Raw genomic sequence first — 22,817 nt, 5'->3', positions numbered from 1 at the left:
GGGATGCCTAGTGAAGACCCTCATTCTCATATGGAGACTTTTTGTGACTATTGTGATACGATTTCTCAAACCGGTGTAACCCAAGACCAAATACGATGGGTCTTATTTCCTTTTTCTCTAATTGGCACCGCGAAACAATGGTTGAAAGGCCTTGATAAGGCTACTCTCGGAATTGATTCTTAGAAGAAGTTGTCTCTAGCTTTCTACAAAAAGTTCTATCCACCGAAAAACACTAACATGCTAAGAGCTGAAATCACGGGCTTTAAGCAAAGGGATGAATAATCTTTGTATGATGCTTGGGAGCGGTTTAAGGGGATTTGTCGCTCATGTCCTCAACATGGACTTAGCGAGTGGTTCTTGGTACAACAATTTTGGAACGGTCTTTATGAAGATTCAAGGAACATTCTCAACATGGGATCAAATGGAATGTTCACCGAAGTTGATGACAATCAAACTTGGAACAAAATTGAGGAAATGGCGGTCCATAACTCACAATATAGTAGACCTCGCAAGGCTACTAGAGGAGGAAAGCATGAAGTGGACTCCATTACTCAATTGGGTGCTCAACTTAGTGCTCACATTGATACCATCAATTTGAAGTTTGAAAAAGCTATGGCTAGACTTGAAGAAGCCTCAAAATCACCAAAGCATCATGTTAATGCCATGACGGCATCTTCATCAATCCCAAGTGGGATATGTGAGAATTGTGGAATGTTGGGATATGGCCAAAGTGAATGTAGGGGAACAAATGAACAAGTGAATGCTTTCCAAGCATACAAGAGTGGTACCCCTTATTCAAACTATTACAATGAAAACACCAAATTCCATCTAAATCTCTCATACAAAAGGCAAAATGTTCAAAACCCTCAAACAACATACACCCCCACCTCCTATGAGAAACCAAAATCAAAGACCCTTTTACAACCAAAACCAAGGTTACCAAAATCAATCTCCATACAATCAACAAAATGACCAAGGTTTTGATGTTCAAAAAGTGGCCCTTCAAATGCAAAAGAATCAACAAGAGTTTTTCACTCAAATGCAAAAGGATAGTCAAGCAAAGGAAACCACCATCAACAACATCCTAGCTCACACCCAAATGTTGGAAACCAAATTGACTCATCTAGCATCTTCAAGCTCACAAAGACAAAAGGGGCAATTACCACCTCAAAGTAATCCCCCAAGACATGAAACGGTTAGTTCCATTCACTTGAGGAGTGGTACAAGGTATGAAGCACCGAAGAAGTAAGTTGAGGATGAAGTTGTGGAAGCTAGTGATAAAGAAGAAATTGTGCAAAACTCCAAGGATGGAGAACCATCAAAAGAATAAATTTCAAAGAAAAATGAAGACAAGGTCAAGGAGAAGGAGCCCATTGTGATTAGACTTCCTTTTCCAAGTCGTCAATCCAAGCCCAAATTTGATGACCAACTTGGAAAATTTATGGAAATTGTGAAGAATTTGGAAGTCTCAAATCCTTTCACGGAATTAATCAATCTCGTGCCGGCCTATGCAAAATACATGAAAGACATCCTCACAAAGAAGATTTCGATCCGGAAGCTTGAGACTATCGCCTTCACTAAGGTGAGTAGTGCAATACTTCAAGGGATTTCACCTCCAAAACTCAAAGATCCGGGAATCTTCTCAATACCGTGTACCATTGGCGACACCACGATCAACAAAGCCTTATGTGATCTAGGGGCTAGTGTGAGTGTTATGCCGTACTCGGTGAGTAAAAGGTTGGGGATGGGAGAGCTAAAATGCACCAATATCACACTCCAAATGGCCGATAGATCGACGAAGACACCATTAGGGATATGGGAAGATGTTCCCGTAGGAATTGGGAAATTTTTCATCCCGGTGGACTTTGTCATTGTTGACATGGACGAAGACTCCAACATTCCAATCATTCTAGGAAGACCTTTCTTACACACCGCGGGTGCGGTGATTGATCTGAAGCATGGAGAGCTCACTCTAGAAGTAGGAGATGAGAGCATAACTTTCAATCTTGACAAGACCATGAGAGCTCCCCGTTTGCATGAACCATGTTTTATGGTTGATCATTATAGCCGGAAGGATGATAGGAAGAAGTCGGAATTCCAATGGTAGAAGAAAATTGAAGATGCTCCATTCAAAGAGCAAGTGAATTGTAACAAAGAGAGTTTGAAAAGCTCACCGAAGTCGAGCAATGAAGAGGATGGCCTCATTGGCCAAGACAAGAAAATGGGAGAGTTGTCTCCATCAACTCAAGAGATCTTTAGTGATCAAGTGGATGAAGTTTGTGGTCTTTGGGACGATGAGTTTGAAGGGATTTTCAATCCCTATATTGGTAATGCTATCGATCAAGACCGACAACAAGGGCAAAGGTCTATTGAAGATCTTTATCATGATAATGAACAAGCTTTTGATTACTTCTTCAAGGTGTTGAGCAACATCAACAACACGTTGGACATTCCCCCATGACATCTCACTAAGGATGAGAGTTTGGTGGAGTCCTCCCTAAACCACCATTTGTAAATATTTCTAAGTCCCTAACTCGCATTTTAATTCTTACATTGCATTTTTGTCATTCTTGGATTCTTATGCTTTGATCAAGATAATTATCATTTTTGAGAGAAGTGAGGGAGGTACTAATGATTCAATTGATGTGTAGTGCTTTAGCATAGTGTGGGGATAGGAATTACCTAGGCTATTCATGCCTTAGTAGTGCCCCCACAATGAAGAACACGGGATTTTGAAGAATGAAAAATGACAAGGGATATGCAAGTACACGGATGGAACTGAATCCGGGTAAAACAGGGAGAATTCGAGCGTTTTCAAGGGAATCCGCCCGTCTTCAGGCAATCCGGGCGTCTTTGTAAGAATCCGCTCGTCCATCTGAACTGAAATTTTGAAATTTTGGGACTGTTGATAAATCCGAGCGTCCTGCAAGGAAAGACGCCCGTCTTTTTGGCTGGGAAAAACAAGAAATCTCACTGGAAGAGAATCCGCCCGTCTTCAGCAGAAGACGCCCGTCCCGCAGTTGAACAATCCGAGCGTCTTTACTGAAAGACGCCCGTCTTTAGGCGAGAACTCTGAAGCCGAAACAAGCAGAATCCGAGCGTCCCGAAGGAAAGACGCCCGTCTTCCCCTGCAATTCAAAATTTTTCGGGCCTTTTATAAACCCCATCCCCCATTCATTTCTTCATTCAAAACACTACCCATAAACCCCACAACTCAAAACCCTCATCCTCTCCATCACAAAAACAAGATTTCTTCAACCACATTCATCAAAATCAAATCAAATCATCCTTCTAACAAAAATTAATCACTCCTCTTTCAACAAAAATCAAACCAAGCACCAAAATCTTCAACCTTTGAGTCGATTTTTGAAATTATAAAGGCAAAGCATTTCAACTTAAAATCGATTTGGGTATACATGGAAATTGAAGATTTTCACTCTTTTCTTGGTTAAATCATCAATGGCAAGGACAAAAGGAGCAACAAAGGCACCTAAGGCAAAGACACTATCAACAAGACAAAAGAGTCTTCAAGCAAAGAAAGCCTCATTGACTATGGTGGTAGCTAGCTCAAACTTGGAAGTGCAACAACAAAACCTCCCTTGGAAGCAACAACATCAACAACTCCGGAAATTGCTCAACTTTCGAACTATCCGGAGGTAATTTTAATCTCTAACTCCCATAGGGAAACATTTACCAAGTATGCTAGAAAATCCTTTATATCCATTAAGTTTATTTGTGAAGATGCCTTAGATAAGTTGGGTGTCCTTGAGCAAACTAAAGCCTTCTTTGAAGCCATGGGGTTGGGAAAATTGTTTGCAACAAAAGAATTGACATACCCCTCGTTTACCTTAGAATTCTTGAGTTCTTTGAAAGTTACTAAGGTAGAGACAATGGAAAACATCGAGTTCCACCTAGCTAATATGAGTAAGCGCATCACCTTTGAAGAATCGGGTAAAGCATTGGGTCTTAGCGATTCACATAGTTATTTCAAGAATCCCGGAAAGTATGACACCGCTCCTCTTTGGGAGGCGATTTCCGGAAGGAAATTTGAGAACTATCATGCTAGTCGCGCTCTATTAGTCCACCATCCGGGCATTAGAGTGTGGCATAAGGTCATAGGGAATACCATCATTGCAAGAAAAGACACCAATCACTTTACCAAGCTCTATTGTGTTCTTCTTGAGTCTGCCTTAAATTATGGAAGGGAATTCACCAAGCCTTTAAATTCTCTAAAGCTTTTGGTGGATAGATGGCTAAATGTTGATTGTGGGAAGCAAGGCACCACCGTTATTGTAAATGGAGGTCTAGTCACTCTTTTGGCTAAGTACTTTGATCCGAATTTCAACAAGGATAGCAAGTATGTGGCGAAAAAGGGGGGTCATCTCATTTATATGGATGCTATGATTAACAAGTACAAGTGGGTTACCCATAAACCTCATGACACAAAGTGTGGGTGGCTCACCAATGAGGCTAGATCTTTTACTTTGCCTTCTAAGATTTGTCGTTTGAGTGTCCATCGGACAAACTACCTCCTTCCCCTCTCAAAAGAAGCCGAATACATTATCCGACAACGAAGGGATGAAGTTGAAATGCCCTCCTCTTCCATTGTCACACCACCCTATCCTTTCAAGTACCAAGAGTTCAAACCCGAAGGTGTTGAAGCAATCAAAGATTATATGACTCAACTTAATGCAAGAGATGCACAAGGAAGCTTTTAAGGATCGGGAAGATGCTTACTTAGCCCAATATCCACCCCTCCTTCATTTAGCTAGGCAAGGACTACTTGATCCTTCATGTCCTTTGCCTAGTTGGGCGGATAGGGAAGTCTTCTTTTCGAGTGCATCTAGGGGTGAGATTCCGGGTGATGATGAGGTTGTCGGTGATGAGGTTGTTGATAGCATTGATGAAGAGGCTAGTGAAGAAGAAGAAGAGGATGATGAACAAAGTGAACAAGAAAGTGAAGAGGGAAGTGGTGATGAGTCCACTTCTATTGAGGAAGATGATGATAATGATGATATGGTGGAAGACTAGCAAGCTTTGGAGGCTCCTACCCTGTTGAGGTTTGCTTACTTCTTTCTTTGTTTTATTTACTTTATCTTGATCATGGTTGGTTGAGTTCTAGCAACATAGAGGACTAACACCTCGGCCCCATTGAGGTGTTTTTATTTCATTGTTCCCACCTTTTGAAAATCCAAAATAACAAATTTAGTTTCATGCATTGCATCTTGTGTGCATGAACTACCCTAACTTTAGGACATTAGAAATAATGTCTAACTCGGTTTGGGGAAGTACATGCATACGAAATGGGAGGTAATCTAAATTACGCTCTCCGTCATAAACAAAAAAACCATGCATCATGTAGTGTAGCTTAGTGTAGCTTGCATTTAGAGTAGAATTCATGCATCATGCTTGCATGATTTCCAATCATTTTGACCATAAAAACTGAAAAATTGAAAAACCAAAAACAAGTTCATTTCCTTTGTAGCGTAGTCATGTATATATTGTTGTATATATTGTGTTTGTTTTATCCTTGTTCACATTGATCGACTAAGCCACATCCGAGACATGAGGATATTGAAGACCGCATGGTATGATGTTTTCAATCTCCTTTTTCCTCTTTATGTTAATGACTACGTGGCTTTATTTTGATTGATGCGGTATAAAAATGTGAACTTAGGACTTGCATTTAGTTTATATGTCATATTAGTTGGTCGAATCATTTGCATTAGGATGTTTATATGGTAGTTGCATCATGGCATTTAATTTGTATGTTAGAAAAATTTTGCGAAACCGTCTACTTGGGAAGTTTGAAAAGTGTATATAGGCCCTAGTAGATGCTTTTTCTTCTTAAGACTTTGCTTGTTAGAATACTTGTAAAACACCCTAGGATGTGTCATGCTAGTATCCTTTGACCCATGGATTAAGGCCTAGTCAAGAGTACCTTGTGGTGTGATAACTCCTTGGCTACCGTTTATTCCAAAGTGACCCTTGAAACCATGCATCCATCCATCATCCATGTTCTACCACATTATTGTCATCAAAGAGAATGGCCACAAAAAGAAATCAATTTGAGTTCAATGAAATGAAAAGTGTAAGAAAGTTTGCAAAAATACATCAAAGGAAAAGAGGAGCAAAAATAGAACTCCTAAAGCTTCAAATATAAGCCACCCTCACTACATATGGGGTGACTTTGAAAATGTTCAAAGAGAAATGCAAAGAAAAGTTGAAAGTTGTCTAGTGTTGAAATGCCAAAAATCAAAAAGAAATGGCAAAGAAACACTTTGACTGAGGCTTGGACATGGCGAAAGTCAAAGTATACCCCAGGTCCCTCTTGACCTGAGGATTCTTCGGGACGTTTATAGTCCATTAGACTTGCGTATATAAGCTCGCCAGCTATAAGAAGATATCATACCTGAAGCTTCGTTGGGGATTGACTCTTGCTTCTGTTGTGTCAAATTATCGTCATTGGTCGTCGACCCATAAATTGCATATATGGTGGATTGAGCCTTATCCTTAGGCGCCTACGTATCCGTTTCTGACGGAATCAAACCAGCGTCGTAGTTCGGCAACTGCTGACACATGCCCAAAGTTTATCATCTGCTGGCATTTGTCCAAAATTCATTATTTGTTGACATTTGTCCAAAGCTTATCATCTGCTGGCAGGTGCCCAAATGGGACGGGACTTTCCAAGGAGGTTGCCGCCGCTTTCATCATTTGCTTTCAGCTACGGAATTCTTCTATTTCATAATCTTGCATTGAATTGAATTCTGAGTGGATGTCATCCTTTTCATCTTGATAATGGTCTCTGAAGCCAACGGCTTCAGAGCCCCCTGTTTGCAATGGCTCTAAAGTCGAAGACTTTAGACCCCCAGTTGAAGCATATCCTGCTATATTTGAAACACAAAAACGTACTAGCAATAATCATCACATAAGCACATTTGGATCATCGATCTGAAAATTGGATTATTTGAAAGATTGGGTCATCGACCCGAAAATTGAATTTGAAAATTTTGAATAATTGGGCCATCGACCCGTATTTTGAATTTGACATCACTTGGAATGTTGGGCCATCGGCCCTTCAAAAATTGAATTTTGAAATTTTGAATTTCGAAGGATTGGATCATAGACCCACAAAGATTCCACTACTTGGATCATCTATCCATAATTCGCAAAAAGTTTTTGGAATTTTGAAATTTTGAAATTTTTTGAAATCGAACCTTGATGGGTGAGCATGAAATATGACTCAGACACTCTGTATGACCCATAAACAAACGTGGGCGTAGCCCACTACCGTAAAACAAAAAAGGAAAATAAAATCGTAAGTGTGCACGAGTTTAAATTCAATTATTGACTTGTTGGGGGTAGAAATGTAAATTGGCCATTCTGGCGCCAAAAGATGGCAAATGGGAATCACTAGGCCATCAGACTTGAGACGGAGATATCGTATGGCATGGGCGTGCTCCCGAGGGCACATGGGAATCAAGATCACTTGGCATTGACATAGGTGGATTAAACTCATGGAGCAACAACGTTGGCTTCGCCCGACACTAAACACAGACTGATCTTATGAAAGCACTTAAACATCACACATCAATCTTGTTGGGACTATTCTGTCACTCTTCTCCTCGCCTCCTTTCTTTTCAGTGGGTTTTTATCATTTGTTGCCACCGCCTTCTTTCTTTTCAGCGGGCTTTTACTATTTTTCTTCCACACCTTCTTTTTTTCAGCGGGTTTTTCATATTTTATGTTCCCAACATAAACCCACATCTATGTGACTGAGCATCTTTGTCTACACCGTTCGATAAAGCTCATTCTGCGACTTGATACTATTCGTCTGAACCTATATCCTTATCCTAACCTACATAGAGTGCTAAGACCGACTCAAACAAAGGTGGCTTCATTTGGACTTGGTTAGGACCCGTAAGAAACCGACAAGATGACAACTTGGTTGATGAGTGGATTGAATCCCTTATTTTGAAGGACTGCCTACGTATTCGCGTGGAGCGAAATGAAATCCGACGTAGTTCGATCTTGGTGCATAAACATGGCATTTTGATTATGTGTACACACTCGAAGGTTTCACCTAAGGTATCATGTCGTATCCCATTCTAGCCTGTAAGGTACCGTTGTATCCCGTGTCTAGGGTTGGTACAAAAGGTTTTGATTCTTTGGGATGTGGAGCTTGGTAATAACAAGTTTGAATGGTTAACCATCATTCTGAAGGTTCGTTTTGTGTTGTTAAGGCCAAGGGCTATGGCTTCTAACGTGGTTGGAAAAGGTGTCTCGGTTTTGATGAAATCCGAGTGCAAATGGGTTGGAAAACAATGTGGGTTCAAATCTCCATATCTGGACCCTAAAGGCTGGGTGTAACAGCACAAGCGTAATGATTCTCAAAATTCCTGACTATCCCCTTGTAACCGTCTCAGGAAGGACTTAGAGGGTAAAGAGTTCACTACTTACGCTTTTGGGCTTCGCCCATTGAACCTCAACTATGGGTACTTGACTTGAATTCTGGCTTCCGTAATTTCAACATCTTTTTTCCTTTTTTCTTTTTCTTTCATCTTTTTTTCATTTTTCTTTCTTTTTTTTTTCCAATTTTTCTCTTTTTCTCATCTTTTCATTCTTTTTCATCTTTTTCTCTCTTTGAAAATGATCTTCTATTCATTCTCTTAGTCATAAATGGATACACCTTGAAAACTGGGCTTCGCCAACTAATTTGGGTAAGAACTAACAATTCCTTGTTAGAACTGGTTGATATCTTCTCTCTTCGAGATGGGATGATTTTGTTGGGGAAAAGGCTTGCCTTCCATCATCGATAGGGGAAACAAGGAGCTAGTCTGGGTTTGTCATAGAATCATCTAAAAGCTTGTCACAAACATTGGTTCAGATGGAGGTTTTCTACCACCAGACATGGAATAGGTAAAGGAATCAAACACGGGATCCTAGTGTACCTTACCTTTTGAAACAGGACATATTTCTACCCCAGGGATGACTTTGAGTGTGCTGTGCATTTTATCATGCTTTCAAAATGATTGAGGATTGAAAACAAGGCAAATTTGGAAACGAAACTGCAACTTTTTTATTGGAATGAGAAATGCTTAACAGACTCGAAGGAACGATTCCTAGGACACATCCTAGGTCATCGCGGAACAAACGACTCAAATTCAAGAAAATAAAGTTCTAGACTCGACTTGACTAAGATAAAAAAACAGATCCCGACTCATAATTTCAAATCTGGTCATGAGCTTTCCCTTGTTCAGCTGTCAGCTTAGATGCTCGGCTCTGGTCCTTGATCCCTTTGATGGTCTGCCTCCATCCCGAGGTAGTCCTCTGAGGATCTACGCCAGTGATAAAGGTTGGTGAACCGAATTATCTTTTATTAACTTCGTTAACGAGAGGAGTACATTCTAGAGCAAGACTCCCGACTTGAATTTCATTCACCGGGTTTGGCAAGAATTCAAAGCAATCCACAAATATTTTCCCGATAAACACCCCTTTCAAGTGGCATGGGCAGATAAGATGGGAATAATCGACATTGTCTTCAACAGAAACAAAGTTAGAGTGATCGCCAAATGGATTGGTGATGTTATTGGGTTTAACAGTCGGGATCGGGAGTGTTCCATTCTCAATCATGTCCTGGATTTCGTGCTTCAGTCAATAGCACCTTTCAGTATCATGGCCTTTCCCTTGATGAAAGGCACAGTAGGCATTTGGTTTATACCATTTACCTTGTTGATCAGCAGGAGGGTCCGGAGTTGGACCAATAGGCTTCAGCTTTCCTTGGGCTATGAGCCTTTGGAGAGCATATGTATAAGTGCATCCGATATCGGTGAATGCCCTAGGTTTTTGGCGCTGCGACTTCTTCGATTGCCCTTCTAAGAGATTGATGGCTTCATCAATATGGGCCGTTGCTGGGGCCTTGCCCATATATGATGAGGCCCCTTGGTACCCTTTCGGCTTTTCAGCCTCTGCCCTTATGACATCATCTTCTACCTTTATCCCGATTCTTATCAATTCTTTGAAAGAGCCAAAATTCTGGTATTTCAGAGAATTGTGGTAAATAGGTCGTAGATTCTTTACGAACTTATCTACCATTTCAACTTCGTCAGGCTTCTTGGCTAATTTCACGCTTTCAGCGCGCCATCTTGCAAGGAATTCAGTAAAGCCTTCTTTTTCTTTCTGTGTCATTACCTCCAAATTCCTTATGTTGGTCTGAATCTCGACATTGTCAGCATAGTGCTTACAGAACTCCACCGTAATATCTTCGAAAGTGGGGAAGTTCTTAAGGTCAAGATTATAGAACCACGCATTCGGGTGTTCATCCAGAGATTGGGCAAAAATTTCAGAGAGCATATCAGCAGGTACTCCCTTCAGTGCTAAGTACCCTTTATAGGCCTTAACATGGTGGACTGGATCTTCGGTGCCCTTGAATATTGGGATGTCATTGAGTACCATATTCGTGGGCAACTTATCCTGAATTGAGGCACAGGCCCTAGCATTTTCGTAATGGATGTTCTTCCCCTGGGAGAGTTTCAGACGGTCCTCAATGAACTTGAACCGTTTCTCCAGATCAGTCAGAGGTGGGGTAGATGAAGAGGAATCTTCACCCAGCTTGGATTCGATTGCATCCATTCTAGTCATCATGAGGTTCACGGCCTCAGTGAGCTTGTTAACAGCATCTTCCATTGCTTGACGTCGGGTTTTTGGCGGCCTTTCTACAAGAAAACCCCGAACCGAGTCAATATTTAAAGTAAGAGCCCCTGCACACTTAAGGACACGACACCAACTTGACTTAAGCGAAGACTCGACTTGAGACTGACTAACCAAAGGTTCGACTCACGGTTGGATTTAGACCTTGATTCGTTTTGGACTCGACAAACGACACGATCCGAACTATCATAATTCGGTTCTAACCCGGACTCGGTGTGACTAAACCCGTGATTGGACTAACATAGCCCATAGGTTCGCATGAAACATCCACAATGGCCTAGCTTGGACGTTTCTGTGGACTATCCTAGACAAAAAGGTGGACCAACATGACTCAAAGCCCAAGAGGTGAGCTTGGGTGACCCAACAAGGTCGTTTTTCTAGACTCTTGGAACGAAACACGCCTGGCCTAACACGGCCAAGAACCGGACACGAATCGACGCATTTCATGCTTGGTTAAGGTTCGAGAAATATTTTGGATTGAATTTGAAAAAAACGAATGATCGATTTGAAAATGAGATTTAAAATGGGCAGCATGCCGGCTATAAAAGCTCATTTTGGGCCGAAAAATCTAGTCCTATTTGGGCAGCATTCCGCGTTTTGAAAATCATGCTATTTTGACAGTAAGTTGTTCAAAAGTTCGGTTTTGAAATCGATACGGAAAGTTTTTGAAAAGACTCGGGAAATTCATTTCGCATATTGTCATTCTCATGTTATAAGGATGTATGCTCTTAGACATCTCTAAGTCTCGGCAAGTCTTCTACAAGAAGGTCTATGCCCTCCATCCTTTTTGGGTCTTATAGAGCAAGGGCCTTTAGGTAGAGTACCTAGAAGAGCATCCCCACCATCAAGAACCACGACGAGGCGGAGCGGAAGCAAGCAATGTGCGAGTTCCTGGCATAGTGGGACGTCGCCCCCCACGCATCACAAAGAAACGCTGGGACGGCCCGGGAAAGTCCTTAAGGGTTTATGCATGAATCTTAGCACTATGAGTAATGTTTTACTTTCCAATACTTTCTTTTCAAGTTTCACCTCGGAGGAAAAGACCCTAGAAACAAAGTGTAACTAGTCCTCTTTTCCCCAGCGGAGTCGCCAAACTGTGGACAAGGCCCTCGGGAACTGCGTCCGCGGGATCCACACTAGGCATAATCGACCCGAGGTTCTTTCGAATCGAATTAAGACAAATTAGAGTCGCCACCAAGTTTTTTGGGAACTTGGAACCGTTCAAGTCAACTTTACACCTTTCATCGAAAAGCATAAAGCCAATCAACTACGAGTGATTAAAGATAAAGACTTGTACCCTATATCACTCGATTTGAATGACTCTCGTAATCCAATGGTATTTAGACGGATACACAAACCATAGATCTTGAGTAAGGGGTGAGGGTACGTGTTAGGAAGCCCATAAGGACACCTAACCCCGCCCGTCAATAACGGCCTCTACTAAGTCAAGTATCGGATTTCAAACAAGGTCATAGCTACTACGATATATGATATGCAAACATCGTTTTTAAAACCCTAACATGTGAAGTTTCTATGTCGATTTAGATGCAACTAAACTAACTTTGTCAAAGTTGTAATTTAGCATGTGGGTTGATTGATCTAACAACATATAAAACAAAGCAAACAAGGCTTAGGGGGAATGGGGGAGCCGTTGGGACCTATCCTATTACAACACAGGCATTTCATGCCGACAAAACGACAAATTAAAGATACAACTCGATCTAAAATACAACGATATACACAAAACCGTACACGACGCATTACACGGCCATTAGGCCTAGGAAAACGTGCACAAGGGGGGTGGCCCACGGCTTACATGACTCACGGCCTTGGGTCACTCCTCGTAATGTGTGCTTTCACTTAATCTCATCGAATTAGACATAGGGCTACGCACCAAAGCATGCATTAGCATAAATCGGGCCATGTTGCTTTAAACAACATGCGATTTATTACGCTCTTACATGCATTGGGGCACAACCATCTAACCAAACAAGACTAAGGTTTTTGGAAGAGGTTTTGACTCGATAAAAGAAAGCTAACTTGAAAATTACAACTCGATGAACAAACGACAAATTACAAGCGACAAAACAATAAAGAACAAACGATGTAAAACAAACGAAACAAGAAAGACCAAAGGACACGGCCAAGACATGGCCACTCTAGACACGGCAACCCTAGGTCCTAGGTCAGGTTCATTAGTTAGATCAATTGATTGCGAAACAAGTTCGAAAGCGGGCTAGAAAACAAGTTAGAAACGACGTTGATCGATTGAAAAGATGTCTTGCAAATGTGTATTCTACACGGCCTAAAGGGGTCAAATTAGGTCAAGGAGTTACGATATTAACGCTACTCATCGAGTGTTAATAGGAAGGTGCTAATCACGCACTCCTATGCTAGCGAGAAATCTAGTGAAAAGAGAGATGCGTTCAATTAGGTTATAGAATTGTTAGTTGATTTTTAAAGCTATGTCGATGTACCCTAACGTGTCCAATTAGGTTATTAAATTGATCTAATGTCATCTAAACGAGTTATATGGTAACAATCAGAGGTCATACTAACATGCGAAGGGTCCTAGGGTGGGTCGAATTACACGAAACAAGAAAGGGGTCAAAAGCGAAGAGCGAAGTTAGAATTCGTTTTATTAATGCCCTACCTTGAACACGAGGATATGTAAATGAGACGGGGGTTACGACCGACTGATGTAGCGGATTTCTTTCCCATCTCAAGTCAACGCGGGTGTTCATGGTGGTACTTTAACTCATACTCGGACTAAACTAGTTTCATAGTTAATGATAACAATCGATAAACAAAATAAAACGAAACAATAAAAAACAAACATAAAAAAACGAAATAAAAGGGAGAAAGAGGAGGATTTGATGAACCCTCAACGTACATGTATCGTTGACACCGTCTTGGGTCGTAATCGATGGTAGATTTTATCTCGAGAGGCCGTCGTCGATGAAGAAACAAAGCAAACAACACGTTTTTTGCAAATCTGGACAGCAACTTTCAAACTGCGATTTCTCTCTCGTTTCACGGTGAAAATTCGATTTAAAAGATGTTATGAAAACTAGAAAGAGAGGAGAACAGAGATCTTAAAACAATCCCTGCTCGTTTTGAGTTATTGGGCACGAAAAACGAGCACAAACAGAACTGGACAGACAGGAAAAGCTGCGAAAACAGAGTGTATAGCACTCTGTTTTTCGAGGGAATTCGTGTACTCTCAAGGGAAATTTGGCTCGTAAATCTTTGTCTAATGTGTAGATGGATGTTGTATGGTTAATTTGGAACAAGAAACTCAACTTTTGATGGAGGTTTGAAGGGAGAACGAAGGGTTTGAAAGAGGACACACAAACTGATTCTCAGTTTGTAAGTCGGTTTTGTCGAGGGTTTTTGAGAGGCAATTAGGGTTTGTTTCTGGAGTTTAAAGCTTGTAAGTGATGGTAGTATGTATGGAGAACTTATAGGAATGAATGTATGGTGAAGGGGGCGTATTTATAAGGAGTTAAAGTAGGGTTTGAGGGAGCCATGAGCAGTCGGGCTCGGTTTGCATAGCTGTTGTCCATCAACTATTTCGTGGGGTTTTTAGGGTTTGTATGGGGGGTTTGCTTGGTGGTTAAGCTAAGGTATTATGTAAAGGATACTAGGGTATGGTGTAGGGTTAATGGGCACGGGTTTTGGTGGTGTTTGGAGCGGGTTTTGGGCTCGGGATTGAGCACGCAAAACAGGGGGGGCTGCTTGTTATGCAGGCTGTTGGGGAGGATTTCGGACGGGATTTGGGCCGTGGGTAAGGGGGTTCGAACTGGGGTTGGATGGGTAGAGGCCTAGGTTGGTTAGTGTACTCGAGATTCGTGCCAACTCGTAAAGAAAACGGGCTCAAAAACCGAGCTATAGTCGAGCTCCAAAATGCGTGTTTAAAACGAGTTTTTTTCGATTTTTAAATCGATTAACACATTAAAATAAATGATTTTTCAAATCAAATTCACTCATAAAATGATTTTTCAAATCAAAAATTTATTTTATTTTCAATAAAATAAACTTGAGAAAATAAATTCAAAATAAAAATAAAATGAATTCACCTTAAAAAAAGCTTTAATTTAAATATCATTTAAATTAAAATACTCCGTCGACAACGCTCATTCTACATCGTAGAACGAACCCAAATAATGACAATGACAACTAATAAATACATGTGTCCTATCATCATCGAGTGTTTGTCGGGTTCTCTATAAATTCCAATATCGACGGATACGGGTATCTACACAAAGAAAGTGTTCTCAAATGTCAAATGCCACAAGAAATTGGGGGAAAAAACAAAAACAAAAGCCAACTCCCAAAGTGAAACTCAAATATCTATTGATCCCTTTATCCATCGTATCCATTTTTGTGCATGGGAGAGAGGGGACGACCCTTCTTCTTGTCTAGGCAAGAGGGGGAATTTCGTGATCCTCCAGTGTTTCTAACACCATATGGAGTCTATTCTTGACAAAAGCATTTAACGATTGAGGACAAAGGTACCCTAGCTTGACAAAATTTGGAGGTGATTTATTGGTATCCTTCTAGGCTTAGTAGTTTGAAGAAATTGCATCTATGAAGGAGTGTGTACCCTTGAATTGCTTCCCTTGTAGATAATTTCCGCCACTTAGATGAGGAAAGTGGCTATTCTTTTGTAGATGCATCCATTACTTGATCTTGTGTGCTTAATGTTTGGATGTGTCGCCATTTTGGCAAGACCCACCTTGCCTTACAATAAGGCATCCTACCTCATGGTTGTCTTGTTGTGAGTTGAAGGGGCGGAGTGAGACCCGCTCATTGTCTCATATCAGCTATGTTATTAGGTTAGTTTAAATAATGGTCCTAGTCTTTGTCACCTCTTTACTCGGGATGAGCAAAGGTTCGGTTTGGGGATATTTGATGTGACCATAATTAGAGCACATTTAGTCCCCGAATTAGCCTTGTACCCATGCTTTTTAGTGCATATTTGGGTCATTTATTGTCTTTAGTTCTTTGTTTTGCATATTCTTTGAGGTTTTGATCCCTTGGTAGGAAATGAGGGCAAACCTTGCATTTTCATGGCAAAATGAAGCTAAATTAATTGAATTCAATGACCAAGCATCAAGGAGAGACAAGATTAGAAGGCCTTTGTACATACTATAGTAGATGGGCAATGATGAGAAAAGATCCTTGCATCCCCGAGGAAATCCCCAAGGATTCTATAAAGAAAAAGGAAGAAAAGAAGAAGAAACGAGACTGCACAGCAATCTGTGCGTCTTCCTCAGAAGACGCCCGTCTCCACCACCACAATCCGTGCGTCTTCTCCCCAAGACGCCCGGGCAAAAGACCCAGAAGACGCCCGTCTTCACTCCAAGATGCCCGGGCAGAGACCACCAAATCCGCCCATCCCGTGCTAAAGACGCCCGGATTCTCAGGCAGACCCATTTCGTCTTCTTCAAGCTTCAAGGAAGGATGCACATCTTTTTCTAGAGACCAGAGTCTCCCTAGAGACCGGAGTCTTTCCAAAAAGACCAGCGTTTCCTTAAGTAGGGACTTAATCATCATTTAAGCCCTTAGTTAACCCTAATTCATCCACCTAATCCCCACTATAAATACCCCATTAGTCTAATTAGAAGAGCATGTTCTTCTTAGCAATCTTTAGTGTGGTTAATATCAATCAAATCTCTCTTTAATCTTGTAATCAACAATTAATCAAGTTTTCCATGAATCCCCTATGACCCCATGACACCCTAGTGCTTTTTATCAATTGTTTACATCCCTTTTAATTCATCTTGCTTGTTTACTTTCATTTCTATTTTGTTTAGTGATCTTCTACATCAAACCTCAATTGTGACACCCCTAAGACACCACTAGTTGCAATATAAATCTCATCTCAATTCCCGTCCCTTGGGATCCGACCTTTACTTGCCTCTTTACTAATTGTAGAGTTGTTTGTGAAGTTATAAATTGTGTTTTGGTCTAGGTGCTCCTAACAACAAGTAACCGAAAGATTTAGTAAAAATATCCCGACCAATTTGATTGAGTACAGGACAACTCGATCGAAAACCCCTCAAATTTGACATTTCGATCGAGTACAGTGTGTCACTCGGTCGAGGGTTTTTTCTGGGCAATTTGCTCAATCGAACACAAAAAAAGGATTGATCGAGGGCTTTTCCTTTGGCACGCATCCCAATGGTTAGCTAGCTTCCCCAAACCTACATAAAAACACATTAAATACTTCCCGAAAATACCAACTTCACAGCAGCAGTCTATATTCTGTCTTACGCTATTTAGAACTAACTAAACCAAAATATTGTCTAAATGCAATTAAAATGTTTAACAAAATCCGAAATTACAAATAGTTCTTACAACGGGACAACTGCCCGTTTCATCTTCTGAAACACTTCAATAGCCTAAAAGAGGGCTTCTGACTGGAGGAGGTCCCCCTAGCATCGCGAACCGTCCTTTTTGATCTCCATGAACTTGAACTAATTGAAGAAGAGTAATCTGCATCAACATACGCTTTCACCTACTTCTTTTCTTTGTCCTGCTTTCTCTTTTCATGGCTCGTATCCTTGATATCTTCCTTGACAGTGAGCTTAAATATCATTGTACCTCTATCACCGGGATCTCCAATGTTCACTCCGCTTATACCTGTAACAACAGAAACGACATAATGGTCCTCCATATTGCTCTTAGTATGAGGTGAACATATTAAAATCACAGCACATGATTCAATATTATTTATTGGAGGACCCGTGTCAGGGTCAATAGAGGGTAGTGCATTCAAGGGCTGGACTTGCATAAGAGCCCTGCGAACGCTAGACTAATAAAAAGTCAACTCTTCATCGCCCACCTGAAAGGTTAGAGTCTTTCCCTCGACATCTGTTACTGCGCAATCGGTAAATAGAAATGGCCGTCCTAAAATAATAGGAGTGTAAGAGTCTTCGGGGATGTCCAAGACTACAAAATCAACGGGAATAAAGAACTTCCCGATCCTGATAGGTATGTCCTCTAAGACACCTAAAGGCCGTGATAAAGTACGGTCAGCCATCTGCACGGTCACGTTAGTACAATTAAATTTGGTCAAACCGAGTCTCTTAGCGAGAGACAATAGTAAGACATTCACACTAGCTCCCAGATCACATAATGCATTATCTATTAAATGGGTCCCAATATGTCATGGAATAGAAAAGCTACCCGGGTCAGATAATTTAGGAGGAATCTTATTTTGAATTAGGGCAGTGCCCGCTTCGGTTAAAGCCACCGTCTCATGATCATTGATATGCCTCTTACGTGTTAAAATTTCTTTCATAAATTTCATATAAGAGGGTAACTGGGTTAGCAACTCGGCGAAAGGAACATTAGCATGAAGACTTTTTAATATTTTAGCAAACTTACTGAATTGTTGATCGATCTTCTTGTTCGGCAATCGCCTCGGAAATGGGACCGTGATGGGAATAGCTAGTCCTTCATTTCTTTTGGCCAAATAATTCTCCCATTCAGCATCATTTTTACTCGATCGAGTATCAGTTCCTCTCGATCGAGTAACTTTCTCATCAACTTTGCTCGATCGAGCATTTTTAATTACTCGATCGAAATCTTCCTTTTCAACAGTGCTTGATCGAGCACTTTCAGCTTCTCGATCGAGTACTTCTTCAGCATTTTACCATGATCGACCACCAGAAATCAGTCGATCAAGGACTTTCCTTGGTGTCTGCACTATTTCGTCCAAGGATGACTGTTCACGAGCAGTAATTTCAATTTCTGGGTCTAAAATTTCAGTATCTTGACTTGGCATATTGGGTCCCTCATAAGCAAGACCGCTCCTCTGATTTATCTGATTTACCGTCTCATGATGTTTCTTATCAGGTTGGGATGGTAAATGACCCGGTTGCCTCGAGGTTTGATTGGTAGCCAGTTGAGCTATTTGTGATTCGAGTGACTTAATAGAGGCATATTTCTGTTGGTCACTTTTATGCAACTGGATGGTTAAGGACTGTATCATCGACTTCAACTCAGCTACATCACTTATGCCACTAGAAGAGGCACCTTGTTGCGGCGGCGGGAAAGATGTAGGCTTTTGGAAGCCTTGTTGTTGAGATGTGTGAGTTGGTACATAAGCTTGTTGCTGCTGCGGTGGAGGTGTAGGATTCAATACATTTTGACTTGTCCATCTCAAGTTACGATGGACTCCTCCTTGGTTGTTATAATAGGAGCCCCCTTGCCTATATTTTTGAAAGGCAAAAACCTGCTCCTTTTCAGCTAGACAATCCACAACAGTGTGACCATCATTACCACCACATCTCTCACATGAGACGGTCTCTTGTCTAGTCAACAAGTGAACCGTCTGTTGATTCCCCGTAGCCTGCAACTCAAGTTTATCAAATATGGCATTCATGGCTTCCAGCTGAGCCACAAGTGCACTATCAACACTAGAAACCGTTCTAATGCTTCCTCTTGGGTTCCTATATTCAGCACAATGGGTGGCCATCTCCTCAATGATTCCCCAACCATTGTCATCATCAATATTCTTCTGGAGTCGACCGTTAGCGCAGCATCTAATATAGCATGGTGGTCATCGTACAACCCATTATTGAACTGGTTGCACAAAACCCACTAATTGAAACCGTGATGAGGAATGGACCGAACCATCTTTTTGAACCGTCCCCACGCCTCATACAAGTTCTCATCCGAAGTTTTATTGAAACTTGTGATCTTTCCCCTCAATTGATTAGTTCTCTGCGGAGGAAAGTACCTTTTGTAAAAGGCTAGGGCCAGGGTCTCCCAGTTGGTCATCCCAGCTGCAGTCCTATCAAGATCAGTAAGCAGTTCTTAGGGTCCATCAGTAAGAGAGAAAGGAAAGAGAACTTCCTTTATCTTATCTCAAGTCACTCCCTTAGTAGCGAGAATGGTAGAACAGTAATCTGTGAAAACCTCCATGTGCTTTCGCGGATCCTCACCAGCTACTCCATGATATATATTTCTCTCGACCAGATTGATGTAAGATGGCCGAATATTAAATGTACTCCCATCTTCTGTTGCATGGTTTAAACCTTTTGAAATGGAGTCAGCTATAGGCTCAGAATGGCTCGGAATGTAGGCATCTTCACAAATTTGGCTGCAGAAATAGAAGTATCTTCTTTAAAAGACTGGTCTTCTGCAAATATAAATTGTTCAAGACCAGGTTCAAAAGTAATAAGGCTTCCTTTTGATGATTCTTTCTCAACAAGCTTTGTCTATAGCGAAAAGTCCGCTCCGGTTCTGGATCAGCTGGTACTAATTCTGACCTGTTAGACCTGGGCATAAACAAAACTAGAGAAAATAAATAAGAACTGTCTCAAGGAATTAAAAATTCCTTGAGACTGAGACAAACGAAAATACGCAGTTAAATAAGCTAATTGCCTCCCCGGCAACGGCGCCAAAATTTGACACGGCTGCCGCAACGCCATCAAAAATAAACCAACCGGCTCAACTAATAAATCTAGTAGAGGTAAGTCGGGTATCGTACTCCACAGGGAGGATAAGATATCTACCTGCTATCTAAGTCTGTCACGATAACAATTGGGTGTTTAAATTGTTTTCTAATCAACTAAATGAGATTAAAAGAGAGAAGGGCAATAAGAATAAAGAATAATAAGTTGTGATCAAATAAAGAGAAGAATGCTAGGATGTCGGTTCACCATGGTAATTAGTCAATTCTGTCATAAATAGCTCAGTCGGTCTAATGTGAGAAGGGTAAAGTAAAGGTCCTCTCGATCCACTTTCTGCCCTAAAATACAACTAACTTAGATCTCGCCCTCATTAGTGTAGTCTACTGTTCACAACAGGTCTGTTCATTCCAATCTCTCGATCTAGGTCTTAATTTAACCAAATTAACTGGTTTAGAAGCGTGTACTCAACTAAACGATTACAATTATATTGTTATAAAACAGTTCAAACATGTAAACTTCCTATTCCATTCACAACATCATTGTATCACTACCATGGCTCCCCTAATCCTAACATAAAGGGAATTAGCTACTCATGTTATTGATGAAACTACTAACAATAACAGATGAAATAGCAAGAGACATGATATAAGGATAAAAAGAATGAAATTGCAAAAACCTATAACAATAATAATTAAAACCGAAATTAAGAATGAAGATTAAAGATACAGGGGAAGATTAAATTAAATAAGAGAGAAAGAATGATAACAAAGTTTATATCCGGCAAATAAGGAACAAAATCAACGTCGAACAAGAGAAGGAATAAAGTTTGCTTAAGAGAGTAATTTCTGAGATTAAAGAGTAGTTCAGGGAATGATTAGACCTAATGACGTCTTCCTTTATATAGGGAATATATTTATTAACAAAACTAAGATACTAATTAAGTCTAACACAAAATAAAATCCCGTGTGATATAGCAAAGTACTCGATCGAGTGATTTGAGACTCCTAGATCAAGTACTATTCCAGCTAATCCCCTCGATTGAACATAAAGCACGTTCGATCGAGTAACTTCTAAATTCCACCTCTCGATCGAGTTCAGCAGGGACTCGATCGAGCACCATGGACCACCATACTCACTCGATCGACCAGAAAAAGTATTCGATCGAGTACCAGCCACTGAAACAGCTTGTGTTCTTCATTGGTTAGCTTTCGAGACTCCTTCACGCTTCCCGAGGCATAGTACTTCCGCTTCAAACCTTCCATCTCCATAAATGCATGCTAAAAGGACTAGAAAAAGGCATGATTCCTCTACTTTCACGTCCGTTCCTGTAAATAAGGCAAACCAAACCAAAGTAGCCTATTCGGGGCATTTTGCAATACAAAACTACGAGAATGACATGGAAATGCATGCACAAGAGGCCAAAAAACAGTATATAAACTGCACGTATCAGAGGGCTTACTCCTCGGGGTCGGGGTTCGGTGGTGAAGCTTCTTTTGGGCGTGGCCGAGGTGGTGGTAGTAGCAGCTGGGGAATATCTTGTTTTAACTGGCGGTATGGGCCACAAGAGACATGAGTGCACCAGCGTTGTGGGAAGGGGTTTCCAGGGATCATCACAGGGTAGTTTCTCTCAGGGTCCGTCTCAGAGTTATGCTAGTAACAAGCCGACTGCGTCATCGAACAATCAAGGTGGTCAGAACAACAACAACGGTGGGGCTAACCGCAATGACGGTAACTCATATCGGAGACTAGCAGCAAACAACAACCAGGGGTTGACTGCTAAGCCGTCTACTTCTGCTTGTATTGTCGAGGGAGGTGGACAGAAGACCACTGGCAAGCTTTTCATGATAGAGAAGAAAGCATCTGAGGATGATGCTCATGTAATCACGGGTACTTTTCTTGTTAATGGTGTCTTTACCTTTGTTTTGTTTGATTCGGTGGCATCACAATCTTTTTATCATCGAGGCATGCTAAGCTTTTGGGTTTGAGAGAGTTTGATTCGGTAAAAGAGGAAGTTTTATACCGTCGGGTGAGTTTGTATCTTGTGGGACGTAGTATAATGGTGTATCTATGATAGTTGGGCAGGTTGACCTACCAGTGAACTTGTTAGAGTTTCCTATGGACAGTTTTGAGATGATAGTTGGCATAGATTTGTTGGGTAAGTATAAAGCTAGAATAGACCATCACTAAAAGAGAGTCTCTTTGAGAGGTCCTAAGGGAGTTAGTTTGTCTTATCGTGGGTTTGTTGTCAAACCCAAAGTCAAAGTGATTGCAACGGTGACATTGAAGTCTTATCTGAGGAAGGGGTGTCCTTTGATCCTATGCCACGTGAAAGACTATAGTATGGTGAGTTCGACAGTAGATCAGATACCAGCGGTGGGAGAGTTTCCAGATGTCTTTTCGGAGGAGTTACCGGGTTTATTACCAAAGAGGGAGATAGATTTCAGTGTGGAGCTGAAACCAGGGACGAGACCAATCTCTAAGGCCCCATACCACATGGGACCTAAGGAGTTGGAGGAGCTGAAGAAATAGCTGGATGATTTGATTGATAAGGGATACATTAGACCTAGTGTATCACCGTGGGGAGCACCAGTTCTGTTTGTGAAAAAGAAAGATGAGAGTTTGATGTTGTGCATCGGCTACCGAGAGTTGAACAGGGTTACGGTGAAGAATAAGTATCCT

At 41.1% G+C, this 22,817-nt stretch overlaps 1 non-coding gene across 1 annotated transcript; it reads right to left on the bottom strand.

Annotated features, from left to right (window-relative positions):
- Positions 1-237: 237 nt before the first annotated feature.
- LOC141635043 (small nucleolar RNA R71) lies at positions 238-344 on the bottom strand. Its single transcript, XR_012539751.1, has one exon. It is a non-coding gene; the product is annotated as a small nucleolar RNA R71 (small nucleolar RNA).
- Between the last annotated feature and the right edge of the window lie 22,473 nt (positions 345-22,817).

Source organism: Silene latifolia, chromosome Y, assembly GCF_048544455.1.
Source record: "Silene latifolia isolate original U9 population chromosome Y, ASM4854445v1, whole genome shotgun sequence".
NCBI lineage: Eukaryota > Viridiplantae > Streptophyta > Magnoliopsida > Caryophyllales > Caryophyllaceae > Silene > Silene latifolia.
The sequence above is the reverse complement of the archived record's forward strand: the minus strand, read 5'-3'. Positions and strand labels throughout refer to the sequence as shown.